The following is an 18,503-nucleotide window of genomic DNA, read 5'->3' as shown; positions in this document are numbered from 1 at the left end:
CCGGATACGTGTACCGAAAAATGTCAATTGGGAAACGATCAGCCGCTCTTGCCATTCTCATCATTGGGGAGTGGAGGAACGCATTCGTACGCGCAACCGGAGTGAAGAACAAAAAATTATATCGCAAATTTCTCGGTGCAACGTGAATATTAATCAAGCTAACGAGCCCGGCGCAATCACACTCATTGTTGAGAATTTTGAAAAAGAATAGCAAATCATTGCAGGTGCGACGCTGATGGAGGGACAGAAACCGTAAAGAAGCACAAGTAGAGTCGTAGTCATCATACACTAGATGAGATTTATAACACAAATACTTCAAAAATTTTCTCTGAACCCGCTCTAATCTATCGATATGTATGTAGTAACGAGGATTCCACACAACGCTACAGTAGTTTAGAATACTGTAAACATAAGCAAAATACAGTGTTTTAATTGCATTTATGTTAGAAAAATGCTCAGTAGACCTAATAACAAACCCCAACATGCGCCAAGCTTTATTAACTACTCCATCAACGTGCTCTCTGAACAACAATTTCTCATCAAACATGACTCCCAAGTCCCTAACACAGGATACTCGTTGTATACCATCCCGATCAAAATTGTAATCGAAATGAATGACATTTGATCTTCTACTAAAAGTAATAACATTGCATTTTGATCGGTTAAGCGTCATGAAATTAGCTTCGCAATACCGTTGCAACTCAACTATGTCCAACTGAAGCTTCGAGCAGTCGCGCGGAGACGTGATACGCAGAAAAAGTTTAAGGTCGTCAGCATACATTAAACATTGAGCATGTTTAATAATAATAATAATAATAATAATAATAAATGACTTTATTCAGACAACAATACAGGATTTACAATTATAAGTACCTTGAATAGGCGAAGTTCAGTCGAAGACTGCTTTTCAACTTAACCAAAGTAGAGTAAAAAAAAAACAAAAAATGTTGAAATTAAATTGTACTGTAACACTAGAATAATTATAATTATAATAATTATAAAGCTGGTGCGTTGAACGGAAAAACAACAAAATTGAGAAAAAAAGAAAATAATAGTAAAAATAATATTAACAATAATAACTGAAATCAAAAGTTAAGTGCGAAGTGAGGTTAACAGTTCTATAGTAACAAAACGATGTAATCAGGCTACAACCAATAGAGCCACAAGCAACAGACGCTCACACATGTTCGAACATTGTTTTAAACATTGTTTAAGTGTAATAGGAAGATTATTCCAAACTTTTGTGATTTGGTACGAAAAACATTTTTTAAAAAATTCATGTACGTGAGTAGGAGGCGTTAAAGTTCCCTTAAACCTAATGTTCAAAGTGTGTACGTCGGATCGGGTCATAATTTTGTTGTATAAGTAGGGTGGTTTCTCTAATCTAATGATTCTAAAGTACAAGCATGCAGAATGTAATACCCTTCGATGTTTCATGTTTAACCATCCCACATCCAATAGCTTATGACCGACACCTTCTCTACGGCGAATACCAAAAATTAATCTTAAGCACGAATTTTGTACTTTCTGAATTTTCCTGGTTGCAACCAATGACAAAAATGGAGAATATACAACATCACAATAATTGAAATGTGACAGTACAAGTGACTCACATAACATCATTTTCATCCTTTTGTTTAAAAGACGTCGGCTATTGTATATTAGTCTTAAATTAATATATGCTCTTTGCGTACATTTGTTAATGTAATCATTAAATTTAAGGTTTTCGTCAATAATCATACCCAGACTCTTTACCGAGTTAGTACAAGATATTTTGATATTGTTTACGGAAACATTCAGGTGGGATAATATTGACTCACGTTTATTTTTAGCTGCAAACAGGATCAATTCCGTTTTTGATGAATTTATCATTGGACTATGCCGCCGAGAGACGTCAACAATAGCCCGGATATCGCTATTAACATGATCACAGGCTGCTGCCACATCACTCGGCGAAAAAGAATAATACAATTGCGTGTCGTCCGCGTAGAAATGTGATTTACAATAATGCAAGGACTCCGAAAAACTTCTAATATAGATGGTAAACAGAAGCGGGCCCAGGACGGAACCTTGGGGTACACCTGATCCTATTTTGAGCGAATCAGAAACATTGTCGTTCAAAATAACATGCTGTGTACGGTCAGATATATAGCTATGCAGCAACTTAACCGCCATGTCATCCAACCCTATAAAATTTAAAATAGATTGCAGCATTGCATGGTTTATGGTATCAAATGCCTTTGAAAAATCTAACAAACATAAGAGAGTGGCCTTCCCCTTATCCAACTCTGTAACGATATCATCAATTATTGTTAACAGTGCAGTGGCACAACCATAACCATTCCTAAAGCCAGACTGAGTGTCCGGGAGAAGATCATTGTCATAAATATACCTCCGCAATTGAGCAACAATAATCTTTTCCGCCACCTTCGACAGCACCGGAAGTATACTTATTGGTCGAAGATGAGAGAATGCAGAAGGATTACTAATTTTTGGGAGAGGCTTGACCAACGCAATCTTCCAAGCTTCAGGAAATTTTCCCTCAGACAAACAAGCATTAATGATGTGTCTAACATACGTTACAATATGGGGACAAGCAAGTTTAATAAGCCTAATATTCAAGGTATCTATTCCGACTGCATTTGTGTTAATTGCGTTTATTGTCTGAAGCACTTCCAGATCATTTACAGGTTGAAATGAAAAATGTGCATCACCTATCTTATTGTTTTTGTAATAGTTTAACAATTCCATATCAGGAGAAAATGCAGGCAAGGTTGAATTTATATAATAATAATTTAAATCATTGGGGCGATCAAGATGTTGCGGTATTACATAATTTCCACGTGTACTCACACCGGTCTCTCTCAAAGCCTTCCAGGGATTCTTGCGCTCGCATTGTACCCGTCTCTCCAAAAAAACTTTCTTTTCCCCATCAATCGCCGCATTGGTCAAACCTCTCAACTGTTTGTAATAATCCCATGCTTGTTTTGTTTTAGTAGTTTTAAAGTCTTTAAAGGCTTTATCCCTAAGTCTCTGCATCTCCTTAATAGTCGGCGTAATCCAAGGGGCTGCGGGTCTAGTAAATCTATATCTTCTAAATGGAGCATGACAATCAATAACCGATAACATACTAGAAGTGAGGAAATTTACTTTGTCGTTTATATCAGTGAAATCAAATATTAAAAAGAACGGAATGCGATACAAGTCACCAAGAAAAGCTTCATCATTAAAATATTTGAAAGATCTTACATTTTTATATAACGGAAACTGTGGTGGCAATACAAACCCGACATCGCAAAATACCAATTCGTGATCACTAATACCATGCAAAACACCCTTATCTCGTACAATCTCTAGATCTGAAACACAAATTATGTCTATCAAAGTTTGTGAACTTGCTGTAATTCTTGTGGCAGAAGGGACTATTTGAAAGAGCCCAACAGAACTCAATAAGTCAAGAAATGCGTCTGTAGCAACTGAACTCTCTAATAAATTAATATTGATATCACCCATCAAAATTACTCTGTCATGCGTTGACACCACATTGGAAAGAGTACTTTCCAGCTCATCAACAAAACTTGAGTAGTTAAATTTAGGAGGTTTGTAAATTACACCAAGAGCAAAACGCAACTTATCTACCAGAACAGAGATCCACAGCTGTTCTATAGCATCAGATGAACTGATCAATTTAAACCTGATCTTGTTACTCACATAGAACGCAACGCCTCCCCCCCTTGTACCTCGATCCATTCTTTCCAGCACAAAACCATCAATACCAATCGCAGCCGAGTCAACATCACCAGTAAGCCACGTCTCGCTCAAGCCCACAACGTCATATTCAGAACCGTTAACTAAGTCTGTAAACTTATTAAATTTAGATGTTAAAGAACACACATTCAAATGCGCCAGCTTCATAATGCATACAAAAAAAAACAAAAAGAATTTTCTTAGAACAAAAAAAAATATATATAAATGTACTAATATAATAAAACAAATTAACGAACAAATGTAATCTAAGCAAGCAAGTACATGCAGCATATCAATGAAAACGGTCTTACATGTAAATTCACCAGTGTATTTATTATTTTTTTTGTGATCGTGTTTTGATGTGACCCTTTGGAGGATGCTGTATTCTAAGTTCATCTAACTCATTTTGATACTCGATTGTATAATATTCCCGTCCAATTTTGATAGATATCGTTAATATAAATAGTAAAAAGTAGCGGACCAAGGTGACTGCCCTGCGGGGCCCCAGATGGAACCTGAACAGGGTCGGATAGATAACCATTCACTGATACAATCTGAGTTCTGTCCCGGATATAAGATGCAATAAAACAAAGTAAATTGCCATTAATTTCAAATTTTGCCAGCTTGTTCAGCAGAAGTTCATGATTCACTCGATCGAAAGCCTTGCTGAAATCAGTATAAATAGCATCAACTTGGTATAGTTGTTCAAGTGAGTTAAGAATATAATCCGAGTATAGTAGCAAATTGCTCACGACCGAGCGACCAGCGTGAAACCCGTGTTGTCTGGGGTCAATCATACTCTTAACAGCAAAAAATAAACGTTTATATACAAGCCTCTCGAAAACCTTACTGAACTGTGGCAAAAGAGATATTGGTCTGTAATTGGACGCATCATTACGGTTACCAGACTTAAATATTGGTATAACGTGAGCTTGCTTCCAGGCAGACGGGAAAACACAAGTACTTAAGGAGACGTTGTACAAAATAGTAAGGGGAAATGAAAGTGACTTGTAACAATTTTTTATCAAGAAACCAGGAATACCATCCGATCCCGGTCCTCCGGTCCCGTCAATCTCCCTCAGTGCCATCTCCACCTCCGCGCGATCAAAACATAAGACTCCAGAACAACCCACAGCAATATCACAACTAGCCGGCCCAGCACCCGCCGAAGCAGTGAAAACTGAGCCGAAGCAATCTGAAAATAAAGAGCAAATGTCCTCACCGACCGTAGCAACAGAGTCACCCAGTGTCATCACCGCTGGAACACCACAGTGCTTAGGATTACTTGTAATATTTGATTCTGTACGTTGAATGTAGTTATTATAATCGGTATTAATAAGATGTTTAGCGCGACCCCTCAACAATGAGAAAGACAAATAATCGATCCGGTTCCCGTACCGCTTCCACCTCCTGTGGGCCTTTTTCTTCTCACTGAGAACCCTTATAGTGCTAGGTGTAAACCACACTGGGTATCCCCCGGGTTGTTCTTTGAATTTAGGTACATGTTTTTCAATTGCGTACCTCAAATGAAAATAAAAAACATTCAAGAGACGTTCAATGCTGCCATGCCGCAGTTCAGAGTTCCAATTTATTGATGTCAAATATTGGTTAAGTTCATCAAAGTTTGCCCTACGATAGTTATATGTAACATTTTATTTATAAGCGTCATCAGGTACAACTAAGGGAATTAAATTAGGTGTTAAAATTATAGTCAAAAGTTTAAAAAATTAATAATTACCGTCAGTTATGTCAGAGTTGCAATGCATTAAGAGAAATATACATGATGAAGGCGTCGAGAGACTTGAATTACAGTTCAAAGAAGAACAAATTGAAAAACTAAAAAACATTTTAAAAAATATTCAAATTTAAACCAATAAAAAGAAAATTGTTTGCAAGAAACAAGGTGATGTATACAATTAATTAATATAATAAAAGGTTAAAAATTACCTTAACATATGAAAGTCGTGTGCATGCTATCGTGTTTCGAAACGGTCTGATGTTAACGTTAAGGAGTTAGTGAGGGTGAAAAGTAAAATTGAACAGAGATAGGTGACAAAACCTGCAAGGAGCGGAAAATTTGACTCAAAATATATTTAAATGGTAGAAATCAACGAAATCGTACTTTACGGTGATATAAATTTATTCGCTCAACCGGTTTCGATATTTATAATATCATCATCAGGAGTTCCTATTGAAAAACAGCGAACAAAATCAAAATTACAATCATAAAAACTCAAATCAGAAAATATAAAACACATTGACACAACCTACAAAACTTACGTCGGGAATGGTCTTTTAAAACAGATTAAAAATGTTGATAACATCACAACACCAACAGTAAGTGATCGATCAACTGCGTATAATTAAACATATATGTAATTAAACTAATTAACAAACTAATGAAAAACAGCGTGTGACCGGTAAATTATAAAAGTAAGCATATACCTATATCCTTGTTTATAGATATACATAGTTATCCAAAGAATTTAGTTCGTGGTCGTGATGCCTAGATGGCAGGGTGACTTATGTGTCGCCATTCATAAAAATTTAAATTTTACTATACGCGCCCTAACGTATTACTACGAAAAACGTTAAATAAGTTGCATATATTTTAGTATTTCTTGCATAGAGAAAAATCGATAATGTGTCCTTCAAGAATAATACCGAATTGTTGAGACTATTAGTCGGTAGGTACCGATTTGTAGACGCCAAATTTTTTAAGTAGGTGTATGAACTGGTTTTACAAGTGGACACCAACTGCATTGAATTTTTTTAAGAAATTTGTTTAAAAGACTATATTTCATATACTGAGTAAGGCATTGAAATTGAGACTACCTAATAATAACTCATAAAACTACAATTTTATCAAAAAAGTTTCATTAAACTTTCATCGTATAAAGGGGGAAAGTATTTTGAACGATTTTTATTGCATTTTAGAATCGCCATCAATATTTTTCATTTGTTAAGTATGCTTTTCTAAAGCCCTTACTACACGATCAATATTGACAACACCTTAGCATATTGACAATAATATTGACAAAAATAATAAAGAATTGATTATTATTGAAAAATTTTAGTGACGGTAAATATTGATGGAGTATTGATAAAAATCCGAATTTTTTGATTTTCGAGCGTCAATATTGAAAATTGGGGGGGGATATTGACAATAGTATTGACCGTGTAGGGTTGGCACCAATATTTCTATCACTACTCAGTGTAATAAATTCAACATTCAAAATTAAATACCTGCTTTTATTTAATTGTAACAATAACAAAACATGTCTATCAACACATTGAAAAACATATGTTATTTTACCCTTTAAAGGGCAAATCATTTTTTCGTTTTTAGAAACGATTTAGTTGTGATCTCTATAGAAGCCACTAACCGTTAAAGGGTTAACCCAGATGATTTGAAAACAGGTTTAATTCTTATTTTCTACATTACACTCAGTTCAGTTCAAGTCGCGCGCCTTTGAATAAGTGGTGAAAATGACCAACCCATTAACTGATGTTGTTGACTTTGAAGACGATGAAGATGCTGTTGGTTCATCTAGTTCATTCAGTTGGTCTTGTAGGACATATATAAAGGTTTGACAGCTTTCTATTACAGCTTTGCTGATAGTTGCTGGGGACATTATAACAGAAAACGTCAAGTCTTCAAAATTTCTTTCTGTGGCCAAGTACCTCAGGGTTAAGGCTAATCTTTCCCTAACACTTGTATTTTCTCTCATATTGCGATCCTGTCTTTTCAAAAATAGTTCAACCATCTGTAACAGTTTGTTAAAGGAACTTTCATCCATTCAAAAGTAGTTCTTGAAATCATCAACATCGCAGAGGTTGATTTCTATCAACAGTACTAGATAAGAATATTCATCTCTCTTCTTCTACCATTCTTTATCCAGTGTTTGCGTTTCACTCGAAGAGTAGTTCCAAGCGTCAAAATAATAGCTACGCAATCTTTTGTACGATTATCCTTATTTCGAAAGGAAAAACCGGCAAATAACCGAGTAAAACTACGTAGATTCACCCTGTTCGTGGTAAAAAGGTAACTTATTGAGCAAACTGATTGACAAAACTATTGACAATAATATTGATCGTGTAAGGTAGTGAAGTATTGAGACTGTTGTATTGTCAATACTGACATTGTCAATACTGACATTGTCAATACTGACATTGTCAATACTATTGATCGTGTAAGGGCCGCTAAAGGGTACATGTTTTTTGAGAAGCATGTTTTTCGAAGAAAGGGCCAATTGAAAAGTTACCTATAATTCCACACAATATATTAACTGCCCAACGTCGTTAGTAATTCATTTCACGTAACCAATAAGAATTTTCTAGTAACCAATAAAGCAGACTTGCACCCAATAACAAAATAAAATTGACTTTTGGATATCATTCCTGAAGTTCTTGATGCAAACAGCGTACTGGTGAAATTTATGGCAATGTAAAAATCTAAGTACACTGCGTTGGGATACAGCAGTCATAAAAAATTACGCGAGAAGAAATATATGGATTATTACGAACAACAGCTTAAACATTGAATTTCTTGTAGCACCTTCTTCTCTATTGAAGATCTTACACAAGATAGGATGTGTCTGTCAGAAATCTTTGTTCGAATAAATTTTGGGCAACATTAATATCTTTGACTGCTCCATAAACAAAAGTCATTTTAGTTTTTTCAGCAATCGTGTCCCTTTCCATGCATAATTGAAATAAGCAATAAAGTTACTATTTTACGACATAAGTAATTTATAATTTGCAATTATAAGTAGTTAGCAGGATTTGTCATGTTTTTTGTTATTATGTATTCATGATTTTCATTATGTTCAGTCAACACAATAAAGTCACCTTAAAAAAGTTCATTAATATACAGGCTGTTTCTAAATTAATGCGAAAGATTTCAAGGAGTGATTTTTCAGCAAATATTAAAGAGAGTCTTTCATATAAGTTTTTGTTCAAAACTTCTTCCCCACCGAGTTACAGTACTCTAAAGTTAGGGGAAAAATTGTTTTTATTTAATAAATCCACTATGGAGGAATTTAGAAGATTGAAATTTGACAGGTAACTGTTGTTAATAATAAAATGACACTTTTTGACGATTTTTATAACCCGAAAATGTTATTACAAGAGGCTGAAAAAATAAAGCCCATAATACTTTGTATTAGAACGTTTTAATACGTCTACATTTTTCTATTTAAAAACTTGATTTAAATAGTGGAATTCAATACGCAACTTTTTTGTCTCTTGACATTTTCTCCTAAAATTGTTAGTTTGATCACAAAAAAATAAAATAATATACAGGCTCAAGTGAATTAATTCAGAAATTGATTATTATTAGTCAAAGAAATGAACTTATGTCAAATTAACAATTTGTTAGTTGTAAAATGTCAAGAAATAAGAAAGTTGTAGATTTTCCCTTAATTTTAGAGGGCTATAAGTTGGAGGAGGAGGGGTTTTGAACAAAAAGTTATATGAAAAACACCCGTAATTTTCGCTAAAAAATCATCCCTTGAAATCTTTCACACCAATTTAGAAACAGTCGTTAATAAAATCAGAAATCATACTTCGTTTTTACTTATTTAATTGATTCTAATTAATATTTCTTAATTTTCATATTTGTATTTTAACCAAAGAATTCTAAACGACGAAATAATAAAGAACGAATTTGTATACGTGAAATCGTCTATGCAAACTCGAGTAGTTGCAAAAAAACTTTGTTTATACTACCTACTCGTTTAATATGTGGAGGAACGTTCGGCGCTACCACGTCTGGAATTAAGTCTGCAATAGGACGAACAAAAATCAAAACTCACATTTAATTAGCAAGGCAATTTTTAGTTCTCTGTTATAAAAAAAGGACAGATATTTTTTAAAATATTTAGATGTAAGTTTAATGTAATTCAATATTTTATATGTTAAACAATTTCGTGTTCAATCACATAAATTCAATTAATCTTTTATTCTGAGTATGCAACTTCTACTACAAGTTGGATTTCCAATTTTATTCAATTCATTCATAAATGATGTTTTTCTCGTTTGCCGTTAGAGGCAGCACGAGCTAGAGCAACCCAACTCGACCGGTTGGATAACTATGTATATCTATAAACAAGGCCTATATGGTTAAGTGTCATATGAAGTTAGCTAGTAAAAATGGGGGGGGCGGTAAATTCAAAATTATAAATTAATCTTTGTTCTACTTTAAGAAATCCAACAAGCAAAAGAAAATTCCTAGTCTTCGTTTATATATAATCTATAATCATTTATAAAATTTCTTGGGTATTCGACTATTCAAAAAATTCGCCATGTAAAAGGATAAGGGGAGAAGAAGGGATAACACACAATGGGTAGGAGAAAAAGGAAAAGGTGGAAAGGAGTAATAAGGAAGGTAGCCAAGGAATCCAGAAACGGTGCGATATGAAAGTGCTACCATGTTTCATATCCTTGTCCGTCTGGGGGTCTGGGAGGGGTGTATGGTTGACGAAGTTCCATATATAATGCCTAATGCCTTTAGGTCAACTGCAGCTGATCATTCAAACATTCAATTTCGGGGTTGTTGTTCTTAAATTTTCCGATCTCATAAGCCTCCAGAATCTCAAGTAAATATCCCTTATTTTGTTGATGTAATAATCTACTGTTGTCTCTATCATGGAAATCATGGTTGAGTTCTAGTAAATGTCTGCTAAAATTGGAACTGGTTCTGGTTTTATGTTCTTTTATCCTGGTACGTAAAGATCTACCAGTCTCACCTATGTAAACTGCCCCACAAGTCCAACAGTCGAGTTTATAAACACCATTATTGTCTAATTTATCTATAGCGTCTTTGTTCCTCGTCAACGTTTCACCAACAGTATTTCTTGTTTTGAAAGTTAGGTTTATATTGTGTTTATAAAACACACGTTTTAGTTTTTGTGAAAAGTTACCTTGATAATTCATTGACCTGTAAATGAGGTTTCTATGATTGGATGCATATATCAAGGACGTGTGATTAGTTATGTTTGGTGTTTGGTGTTGTTTACGAACCAACTTATCAACAATGTGCAATGGAAATCCGTTCTTTATAGCGATCTGTTTTATAATACCAATTTCTTTATTCAAATTATCCTCGTCAAGTTCTGAGTTGAACGCTCTATGCGTAAAGGCTCTGTAGGCAGCTATTTTGTGTGTATAATTATGAAACGAGTCGAAAGGTATGGTGACATCAGTTTGGGTCGGTTTTCTATATATGTCAAACTTGAGATTGTTATTTATTTTGGAAATTGTAAGATCGACGAAATTAAGTGCATTGTTTTGTTCTCTTTCAATCGTGAATTTTAAGTTGTTATGTAGTGAATTCAAAAATAGATGAAAGTCATTAATAACGGTTTCATTATTCGTATCCAGGATAACAAAAATATCATCGACATATCTAGAACAGGTGACAATGTGTTTGTTAAACGGGTTCATATTATTGTTTAAAATAAAATCGTTTTCTATTGAATCCAGAAAAAGGTCTGACATGAAACAACTCAGAGGTGAGCCCATAGGTAATCCCTCTTGAAATCTGTAAATATTATTATTGAACGAACAGAAATTCTGTTCAATGCATACTTGAAAGAGTTTATGAATACTGTCAGATAATAAATCGTTCTTTAAGCCAGCCGTTAATAACTTTTTAAGTAGAATAAATCAAAAAATATTTATTAAAGGAATACGGAAAATAATCTATTTTGGAAAAAATTTGTATAATCGTTAATTAAGAGGTCTTATTAGATTTGCAGTGTGATCTAATAAAATATTCCTCGTACAGGTCCATCTTTTTGGATTTCTTTAGATCTTTTAGGAGGGAAATATTAGAAAGATTAGATTTATGTCCCATTGCAGTTAAATGTTTGAAAAAGGTAGAATTATTTTTTGAAATTTTTTGAAACACTTTTATGGTTTTGATCGAATTTGTGTTTATTGTTGACAAGTAATTGACCCAATTTATTACTGGCAGAAAATACAGAAGTAATGTTATGAAATTTAAAAATACGGGAGAAAGAGTTTTATAAGTTTGGATGAAAAGGAATAGAAACAAAATTAAGTTTTTCATTAAATCTTGGGAAGATCATCCTATTGGTAAAATTATTTTGGGTTTTGTTATAGATGTTTTGAATTTCTTGAAGAGAGTAACCATTATTTAATCCGATCTTGATTATCTTTTTTAGTTCGATGATAAAGTCAGAAAGTTGTAAGGGAAAATTGATAAGCCTATTGAAGAGGAAACGAAATGAAGCAAATTTATGACGTGAACTGGAGAAGGAGGATTTCGGGATAATAATTTCAGTGGCGGTGTCTTTACGGAATATGCTGAAACTGAGTGATGATCTTGAAAAGTCTTTGGAAATAGTAATATCTAAGAAAATAATTTTAGAATCTTTTTCCAATTCAGTGGTGAATTTAAGCGCACTAATGTTGTTAAAGATATTAGTGAGGGCAGTTAATTGAGCCTTATTACCATTAAAGATAATCAAAATATCATCAACATATCTCTTATAGAAAACTATATCCTTGGTAAATAGGGAATACTTCTCCGAGAGGAGAATCTCCTCAAACCTGTTCACAAAAATATCAGCCATGATACCGGAAATTGGAGAACCCATGGGTAAACCATCGGTCATGCGATAATGTTTACCATTGAAGATAAAGAAGGTTTGTTCACAAACTAATTTAATTATAGAAGCAAGATGAAAAATGTCTTTATATTGAACATTATTAAATCTCTTTATATTAATACATAGGAAATCTTCGATTATATTAATGCAATCATTAACAGGTACATTAGCATAGTACAGATTCTTTATATTGAAAGAAACTAAAATAGATTTATTGTTAATTTGGACTTTAGAAAGTTGTTTTATGAGTTCTGAAGCGTTTTTAGTGGTGTAAATAAAATTCTTTGAAAATTGTTGTATAAGAATTTCTGTAAGTGTTTAGCGATTAATTCATTAGGTATGTTAATATTGGATATGATGGGTCTAATGCTTTTTTCAGTTTTATGTAGCTTAATAAGAGATTTGAGTGTAGGAGACAATGGATTCATTTAGGTAAGGAGATTCGTGTTGATGTCGAATTTTTTCATACTTTCTTTACAGGTGTTAATAAGTAACTTTAGGTTATTGTTGTATTTAAGTGTAGGGTCTTTGTTAATGTGATTAATGTTATTCTGTATAAAAAATTCACAGGTTTTGGAGATATAAACCTCTTTAGGGATAATAACCAAACCTGCATTCTGGTCTCCTGGTGTGACAATAACATTCTTATTATTAATTTTTTGTTTTAATATTCTAACATCCCTCAATGTGACTGAAGGTCTATTTTCGGAAGTTTTGTTAGCTTTTGAAATTACATTAGTGAAGTCTCTACGAATATCATTAAAAGTGGTAAATCTCTGTGAATCTGTGATTCTAAAGTGATTGTCAGTTCTACATTATCAATCTTCCCAGGAAGAGCAAATTTATGGCCTAAGTTAAAAATATTGATCTCTTTATCTGTGAACGTAACATCACTTAAATTAGTGAATCTGGGTGCAAAATTAATGGCATTTAAATCTTGAATGGGTGGAAGAAAAGTTATGCTGCTGTCAGAGCAGAATTTATTCGGATTTGATGTCCTAAGAAGAGCGATTAAAGTGATGGAAAAAGTCTCGAAAAGGTGCCTTCAAAACCGATATTATATGGAATCTTTTAAAGCCACTAAAGACAGGAAGTTAAGAAGTTACTTCTAAAGTTGTCTTAAATGTGCAGGCAAAACATAATTTTTCGGAGTCATCAAGTTCTCTAAGCATTGAAAAATGTAATATTATTATGATGAAAATTTATTCATAAATTTCAGTGCTACAATATTGTTTCCCCTCGAACGAATAAGTCATCTTCAGGCACGACGTCGTAAATTTAGGGGCAAAACTTGCGTAGGATACGTACGTACATTGGAATGGTAATATAAAAATCTTCAGTAAAATAGCAAAATGTTGCAAAGAGAAAGAAAGAGAAAGTTCAAGGTATTCCGACAAAATTGAAAATATTACCAATTAAATTTTAAAGGGTTAAATATTAAAAAATGAAGTAAAGTGAAAAGATAATGAAAATTTGAACTATACCGGATGTCCCTCAGAAGTGGCTCACCCCAAATTTTTTTTTTATTATTAATGATATAAGAAAACCATTTAGAATGCAGGCCGTTAAAACGGATTATTACGACATGAAATCATTCTCTTTGTACTTCCGGTTATACCGGATGTGAGTACTAATTTCGCTATTTTTTTAAATCTATAATTTTTTTTTCTTCTGTTGGGTAGACAGCATAATTTCACATAACTTTTACTTGAAAACATTTTCACGATCGCTTATAATTTTTGAAAAAAAAAAATATTTTCGTTATTTTTTAACGTTTTAGTACCTTCGGATTACAACTTTTGACTCATAGTAGCTAGGTTAATAGTATAAGTTACGCTAAGTTCCTCTTGATGTACTGTTTCTCGAGCAGTGATCACTGCTATGCTTTAGTCAGTGGTTCTTTTTTAATAATGGTGTAAATTAACAGTTGTATTAAATTAGTTTTAAAAGAAAAACGCGAATAAACAATTAAATTTAATTCAATCATAAGTTCAAAAAAACTAATTTTCTAAATTTGCAAAATGCTCCTCGCCTCGATTTTGACATAATTGTATCTTGTGTATTGTAGATCTAACAACTCGACGTTATTCCTGCGGAGATATTTGGGTAATACAGTTTGTGACTCGATTTGAAGGGGTTAGTGCAAAAAGGGTATAAGTGTAAGTAAAATTTGAGATTTTGGTATAAACGCAGTTATGTACAGTTAAAGATGTGTTCTTTCAGGGCAAACAGGATATAAGTGCATTTTGACACTCCTAGCACCATCTATGGACAAGCAAATAAAGATACTGAAATAAAATACCGGAAATGTTTGAGCATAAAGGGTATAAAGTCACTTATACCGTTTTTGCACTGAATTAAATACATAGGTTGGTGCGTCAATGTGACAGGTATCTTTCGTGTATTTCAAAGTTTTCAGAAAGTGTTTTTACTGCTTTCATTGTGAATTTCGTTGTGTAACTAATGTTTACTTGATGGTTTAATATACAACATAAATCAGAACAATGGATGATCATCAAGGTAAGTTCAAATAAGCCAATAAGTTTTTAGGTTAGAATTTATTCTTAAGGATTTTACTGTTGTAGAAGAAAGTGTAGACCTTACACCTAAAAAAACACGGAAGAGGCAAAGAAACGAATGTGAATGGAACCGTAATAATAAGAAGAGGTTACGGACTGCAGGCTTGGAATATTTAGGCCATAGGAAAGTTATACATGCTAAGAGGGAGCTAAAAGAATATAACCATTTATGCAGATATCGGTGTAACGAAAATATTTCAATGGAACAACAACAAGAACTTTTTGATAACTTTTATAAGCTACCGAGTTATGACTTACAAACTGCTTTTCTTTCCTCCTGTATTAAAAAAGAAACAGTTAGAAGGAAAAATGTGAGTGCCTAAGAAAATAGAAATTTTAGTACAACAATAACATTATTAAACAAAAGAGTTTGTAAGCCATTTTTTCTCAAAACGTTTGACATATCCAATAGAAGATTTACATCAGTTTGTAAGAAAACTAACAGTTTAGGAATCTGTCAAACTGATCAGAGGGGAAAAGCTTCTAGCATTAATAAGATTGATGAAGCTAGTCGTTCCTTTGCAATTCAACATATTAACAAATTTCCCAGATATAAAAGCCATTACTCTAGAAAAGACAATACAAACACCAGATATTTGGCACTTGGTCTTAATATAGTAAAAATGTATACGTTATATACCGAATTTTGCAATGAGAACCGAAAACCCCCTGTAAAATTGTCGTATTACAGAAATTTATTCAATACAAAATTTAATCTCAAATTTCATAAACCACACAGCGACACTTGTACAAAATGTGACAGTTTACAAAATCTTATTAAACATTCCCAGGATGAGACAGTTTTACGCACTAGTAAAGTAAAATTAGAGGTGCATCAACGAAAAGCAGAAAAAGCAGTAAACTGCAAAGCAATAGATATAGAAAATCACAAACTTTCAGCAGACACCGTAGTAATATGTTTCGATTTACAACAGACTCTTCCTACACCTTTACTTACAAATTCAAAAACATTTTATCTTCGGCAGTTATGGACATATAATTTTGGTGTACACAATTTAGTCACCGGAAAATCAGATATGTACACTTGGGATGAAACGGTTGCCTCCAGGGGTTCCCAGGAGATCGGATCATGTCTTCTTGAATATTTCAAATCACTGCCCCAAAACATAACCAAAGTTATCGCTTTTAGTGACTCCTGCGGAGGACAAAATAAGAACAAAAACGTGTGCAAGCTGCTAATGTTTCTGGTTAACTCTACTAATATTGAAGAAATCGACCATACATTTTTGGAATCAGGGCACACGTACATGGAGTGCGATAGAGACTTTGCCCTTATTGAAAAAAATAAGAGAAAGAATCCTCAAGTATTTGTTCCCGATCACTGGCATGAAGTTATTAAAAAGTCATCAACGAAATTCGCTGTTCATAAAATGACACAAGAGAAATACAGTTTTGAACAGCTGAAAGCTATACGTGATCCAAAAAAAGATACTTCTGGACATCCTATTAAATTTCGAGAAATAAACCACTTCAGATACGACAAACGACAAGAAACGTTTTCTTTTGAGTTTAAAGACACCCTAGAAATATCATTTCCCTTTAGGAAATGTATATGCACCTCGGCTTTTCCTGGACGTCCATCGTTTTCCATATTTACACAGCTTCATACAGAGGCTAATAAAATCAAGTTTGACAAATGGAAAAATCTACAAACCCTTCTGGAATTTATTCCTCCAATATACCATCCATTTTATAAAAACATGGCTCATGAAGAACCACTGAAAAAGATGAAGAAGAAAACAAAGAAAACATCACGAGAGGCGCCAAAGAAAACTAAAAATATAGAAGTGCCTTCCAGCTCAACTGCCATATCCAACGATGACAGTGATTCTGATATTGCATCTTATCTAGATTCTGATTATGAGTAATATTACTATTTTATGTACCAACGTTTATCGATTACCTTTGTTACTTTCTCTTGTATTTACTTAATAAAGTTTTTTTTGTGGTGAAAAATTGTTTTACGCAAAAAGGGTATAAGTGCGAAAACCTTTGAAAAAGCATGTAGCCATGCATCGTGATTCAAACTTTTCTTCTCTAATAAAATATGAACAATTTTCACATACATCTGGCAGTTTATACAGACTCATATTTTATTGTTGAATTTTAAAAGTTGAAGTAACTTTAGGATCAAATAACTCAACAACACAAAAAAGCTATTTATTTTCTAATGCCGCACGAGACCTTACAGGTGTATTATAAACCTCATTTTTGATTTTGCCCCATAAAAAAGAATATAAAGGTGTGAGGTCAGGCGACCTGAAAGGTTTTAACCAAAATAAAGTAAACAATCCAAATTATAATGTATAATGGACATTGTAAGTTACTATCCGCTACAGAACATTTAGCGTAAAAGAACAAAAAATATTGAAAAATAATAATAAAAGATCAAAAATAATTGAATTAAATTTAATTGTTTGATCGCGTTTTTTTTTTTAAACTAATTTAATACAACTGTTAATTTACACCATTATTAAAAAAGAACTACTGACTAAAGCATAGCAGTGATCATTGCTCGAGAAATAGCAAATCAAGAGGGACATAGCGTAGTTTATACTATTAACCTAGCTACTATGAGTCAAAAGTTGTAATACATTTTCCAAACTTACTAAAACGTTAAAAAATAACCAAAATAATTTTTTTTTCAAAAATTATAAGCGATCGTGAACCTTTTTTCAAGTAAACGTTATGTGAAATTATGCTGTCTATCCAACTGCAGAAAACAAATTATAGATTTTAAAAAATAACGAAATTAATACTCACATCCGGTACAACCGGAAGTATAAAAAGAATGATTTCATGTCGTAATAATCCGTTTTAATGGCCTAATTAATTATGCATTCCAAATAATTTTCTTATATCACTAATAATAAAAAAAATATGGAGGTGAGCCACTTCTGAGGGACACCCGGTATAATAAAAATTTGGAAAGTTTTCGAAAAAGATATAACGAAACCAAAATGTAGCAGGTCGCACGATTTACAAAAAATTTTTTTACGTACGTTTTTCTTACGTACATTTACGACTAAATTTACGACGTCGTGCCTGAAGACGACTCATTCGTTTGAGTCGAAACAATATTGTAGCACTGAAATTTATCAATAAATTTTCATCATAATAATATTACATTTTTCAACTTTTAATATAATGATGAACCTGAAGAAACCATTGGCTATTCTCTAAGCACGTTATCGATGAGAAGTACTGACAGTGATGATGAAGATGTTGTGCAACAAACATGTTTAGAAGATTGTGCCAAGGTATATTTCGCGGGATACATATTAAAAAAGTATGTCGATGTTCTTGTGAAATGTGCCATGATTTTATTAACGAAAGAAGGTAAAAGAACATATAAAAAATCGATGAGTAAACGATGTTTATTTTAATTTTTTTAATTTGAATTTTAATGCTTTATTCACTAATTAGAACATTAATATGCAAAGAATGTAAAAAGTATCGTAAAACTTTAAAAGTTGTTTTAGAAACAATAAAATTGCTATTTTACAACATACATAAGTAA

The sequence above is a fragment of the Onthophagus taurus genome, chromosome 6, assembly GCF_036711975.1.
Source record: "Onthophagus taurus isolate NC chromosome 6, IU_Otau_3.0, whole genome shotgun sequence".
In the NCBI taxonomy this organism is placed as follows: Eukaryota; Metazoa; Arthropoda; class Insecta; order Coleoptera; family Scarabaeidae; genus Onthophagus; species Onthophagus taurus.
The sequence above is the reverse complement of the archived record's forward strand: the minus strand, read 5'-3'. Positions refer to the sequence as shown.